The sequence below is a fragment of the Myotis davidii genome, unplaced genomic scaffold (assembly GCF_000327345.1).
Source record: "Myotis davidii unplaced genomic scaffold, ASM32734v1 scaffold765, whole genome shotgun sequence".
Lineage (NCBI taxonomy): Eukaryota > Metazoa > Chordata > Mammalia > Chiroptera > Vespertilionidae > Myotis > Myotis davidii.
The window spans coordinates 1,026,274-1,030,544 of record NW_006296056.1 but is presented as its reverse complement, the minus strand read 5'-3'; the positions used below and the strand labels follow the sequence as shown (position 1 = coordinate 1,030,544).

At 44.9% G+C, this 4,271-nt stretch overlaps 1 long non-coding RNA gene across 2 annotated transcripts in view; it reads left to right on the top strand.

The window, feature by feature from the left end:
• Window positions 1-395: 395 nt before the first annotated feature.
• The window catches only part of LOC107184266, a 14,973-nt gene continuing 11,097 nt past the window's right edge, over window positions 396-4,271 (top strand). Inside the window, exon 1 of one of the 2 annotated variants that reach the window (XR_001515092.1) lies at window positions 396-506. This is a non-coding gene — a long non-coding RNA (uncharacterized LOC107184266). Of the gene's footprint in view, window positions 522-4,271 lie in introns of both variants that reach the window. The other variant, XR_001515091.1, reaches the window with a different exon arrangement.

The following is a 4,271-nucleotide window of genomic DNA, read 5'->3' as shown; positions in this document are numbered from 1 at the left end:
TAGCTCTTATGCTGTTTCTATGACAACCAATGACCCTTCCTATGTTAGAAGCCCCCAACATCAGGGAAATGATGGAAAGCTTTCCAGGTAGGGAGTTTCTCAAGAGCCCAGATAAGTTATTTAACTTGTAGCTACTCTGGGGCTTCCAGTAAAATGGGGATAAAGAACTAATCTCATGTATGTAAAGCTTTGGAACTATCGGTGACACCTAAGTGCTCAATAAATGTGAGGATGATGGAATGCTTGAAGATTTCAATAAATAGTCTGACCATAAGATCTACACTTACTTTTGCATTTACCAATTTCTGAGCTGGTCACATTCAGTAACTGTTTATCAGATGACTTGAATGACTGATTTAATAAGGGATATTTTTCTCATATTTCTCTCTAGGAAGTAGAATGTGCCAGTTGCCTCTTATCTTTGGGGATCCAGACAACCAGACCACAGCCTGGGTGGGAAGAGCTTGCACTACTGGACCATTCATTTATCTTCATGTGCATCTTCTGTGAGTTACTCTCGGGTGAGAAGAATATTTGACCCCTATTTAGAGAGATTGCCTTTCACAATCTCACAGTTCCCTAGCTGGGATTTGCTGAGCTGACAGAATGTACAGAGAAGAGCTAACTATTTTTAGGATGAATTAGCAGGCGCTGCAAAGTTCTAATCTTTTTATGTGCCAAGCACTATGCTAAGTGCTTTTTAGGCAGTGTATTGTTTAATTCTTCCTATTTTGCAGATAGAAAAACTGAAGCATAGAGATATAAAGGATCTTGGCCAAAGCCACAGAGGGAGGGTTAGTGAAGCTGGAATGCACCTTTGGTCTTCCTGGCTTCAAGGCCTATGTTCTCCCTATGAGGATGAAATTACAATGGACACAAAGGGAAACCTGAAGAATGAAATCATTCAAGTCCTGATGGATTTGTTGAGTTGTTTTACTGGGTAGAGCAGCAGGTTCACGGATAAGAAAGTTGGGGATGCTATGTCTGGGGAGCACCCATCTAATAAGGGAGGTGTACGGACTTTCTTGTCAACTGTCCATATCCTTCATTTTTCTTTTTTGGGATCTCCCCTTTCTTCACTGCATGCCACTCTGGGGTCTTGCCAGTCCAGGTTCCTGCACTCCTCTGGCCAAGGGGTTGTTCTTTGTCCCCAAATGGAAAACTAGACGATGGGAATGTCAATTATGACCCGTGAACCGAGAATGGCTAGAGCTGATTGGTTATGTTAGATCCCCTGGAAGATAGCTGCCCTTTCGTTCCTGGCTGCTGTGCTTTCTCTTCGTCCTGGGAGCTTTCTTGTGGCAGACACTATAGCTTGATTTACTTATTTTCCCTGAGTACTACAGCTAAGTAAGGAAATGTCTGAAGTTATTTTCAAAAGGACGAAGGTCTTGAGGAATGACTTAAACCCCTAGCTTTGTAACATGCTATCTGAGGGAACCGTGGGCTGGTCTCTTTCATTCTGAATCTGCGTTTTCCCAGCCATAATGTGGGGTTTTCGACAACTGTATCACAAGACATAATGGGGAGAAAAGGATAAAATGAAAAGCATACATGTGTTATAACTATTTAATAGCTATTTTTTGATCCAGTTCTCTATTGCTGCATAAAAAAAACCCTTAAAATTTAGTGCCATAAAACATTTACTTCGCTTCTGAGTCTGCAGGGAATCACTTATCTCAGTTCCACTCAGTTTCAGCTGGAAGGCAGTTTGCCCCACAGGTCTAGAGTTGCTGCTGGCTGGACTGTCAGTCAAACATCTTTAACAGCCTCTTCATGTGGCTTGGGCTTCCTTACAACATGGTGGCTAGGCTCCCGGGAGGAGCATCAATGGAAGCAGCATTGCTTTTATGATGAGCCTTAGAAATCACAGTGTCACTTCTACTTCCTTTTATTAATTAGGAATGAGTCATTAAAGCTGGGCCACATTCAAGAGGAAAGAAATTAGTCTACATCTTTTGATGTGAGTAGGACAAAGAATCTGTGGACATGTTTTAAAACCAACACATTCTTGTTGCAATGGGCCAGGTAGGGATGGGTATGAGCTATAGAGAGGCTATAGAGAGGTGAGCTGAAGTCTCATTTCTATTTTGCATTGACCTCAATGAGGAAAACAACACTTACCTGGCTGACATCACAGCTGAAACACTGCCTCTGATGATGTTAAATATTTCAGAGCTAGAGGGGCAGTACCAGGACTCTTCTGGTTGAAAGTAGCAAATCCCAGTTCAAGCTGATATATATAACTAAAAGAATTTATCGTCTTATGTAAATAAAAAGTCTAGAGCATGGCTTCAGGCAATGCTTGATCTATCCAGCAGCTCAAGGATGCCTGGGAAGACTAGGTTTGTCTCTATTTCTTCACTATGCTAGCTCTATTTTTGGTTGCAAGATGGCTTCCAGAACTTCCTTGGTTATGTGATTTTTTTGTTAGTCTCTCTCTCTCTGGATACAGTCTAAACCTTGGCCTCCCACCACTTTGCAAACATCATGCCTCGTGCCTTCCACTGTGGCCTCAAGACCTCTGAACTTCACCTCAGTTTCCAGGACTTCTGTCAGGTATGGGTACTGCAGGGGAATCTGCCTCTCTGACCCAACCACAGAAGGACGATGAGAGACCTGGGTGTGCTGGTGTGAGCACAGAGGGCCGGGCCTACCTGTTCTGCTGCCTGCAATGAGGCCACATTCCTGCCAGAGCCTTGGCTAAAAAGGGGGTCTGCGAGGTAAGGGGCAGTGCATCTCTGCTCTCCCCCACTACCCTTCCAGGGCTCAGAATCCTGGGAGGAAAGGGTTCTAGAAGGAGGACTGGCATAGGAGTGAAAACCTCCAGGTTCTAGTCCAGGTGCTGCTACCTCTGCACTCTGTGACCCCGGCCATCCTGAGCCTCAGTTTCCTTACCTGTCAAGGAGGGCTGATGGCCCCTGCCCAGCCTCCTTCTTCCCTACGACACCAGGATTCAATGGCAGTGGAACCAGGTTGTGAAAGACCAGGGCCCACAATACACGTTAGAGGATTATTATTGTTAAAAATCTTAGAAGTGGGCACCCAGAGGTTCCTGCAGAACCCAGCCACTGCCTGCAATTTGCTGCCTTTCCGACTGAGACACAGGGAGGAGGGATAGAGAGGAAAAGCGGCTCCTTTCTGAGACCACTGAGTCTCCTGCTTCCCTTGGAGGCCTCCAACTTATGCATCGCCTCCTGGTAGAATAATTTGTCCTGCTCGGCACCTGTCATCACCTCCAGAGTGTCAGCTGGCTGGAGGTGGGGAAATAGGAGCCGCACACAGAGGGATGCCTCCGCCCCTTCCTCCCCTTACCTGCGTTCCTCCTCCTGCTTCACTCTCTAGGACTGGGTCTCCCAAGCCCTTCCCACTTGGAGGCTGTGCCAATCTTCAGCCACATCTGTTTCTCATCTGAAAAATAGCTTCTTGGTATGTGAGAGGTGGTCAATCCACTTTTTCATTCTTAAATCAATACCTTGAACAGAAAGGTCGCTGTCATAAATGTAAACCAACTCATTTGGGAGACAAGTCGCCATAAATACATCATCATTAAAGTGTGTGTGCCCAGAACTGATTTCCGGTCCTTCCTGGGGTTTTTGCACGGCGTTTTGGAGAGCTGTGAAATACAGATGCCACGAATGCTGGGCGAGTCTTGCAGTGGGTGTTTACCTGCATGAGACAATTGACTCCCAGTCAATCCAAGCCTTGGGGCCGTTTTGCAGATGAAACAGTCAAGGCTCAGGGAGAGATTAAGTGACTTTCCCAAGGTTCCCAGGAAGGAAACAGGACTGGGGGCTAAAGTAGATCCTGGTCCCCAGGCCCAAGGGACTTGGTATCCTCAAAGGCATTGAGCACGTGCTTGACACAGAGGAGGGAGGTTTGGAAGGAGAAAGACAACCTTGGAGAATTGGGGTGTTAGTTGAAGGAGAACAGAGATACATAAATAAATCTCGGGGATGTAAAGTACAGCATAGGGAACAGTCAATAATATTGTCATCACTTTGTACAGTGACAGATGGTTATTGGACTTACTGTGGTGATCACTTTGTAAGGTATGTAAATGTGGAATTATATGCTGTACATGTGAAACAGTGTAGGTCAACTATAATTAAAAATACATTTTTTAAAAGTCACAACAATAATAATAAAAGAACATACTTGTAAGCATTCTAGCACATTTACTTGGATCAGCAGTTTTCCAATGGGGTTCAAGTACCCTTCTTCCTCTTAAGGTTCTGTTATTAAGAGCAGGTCCTCCTCCAAACTTTTTA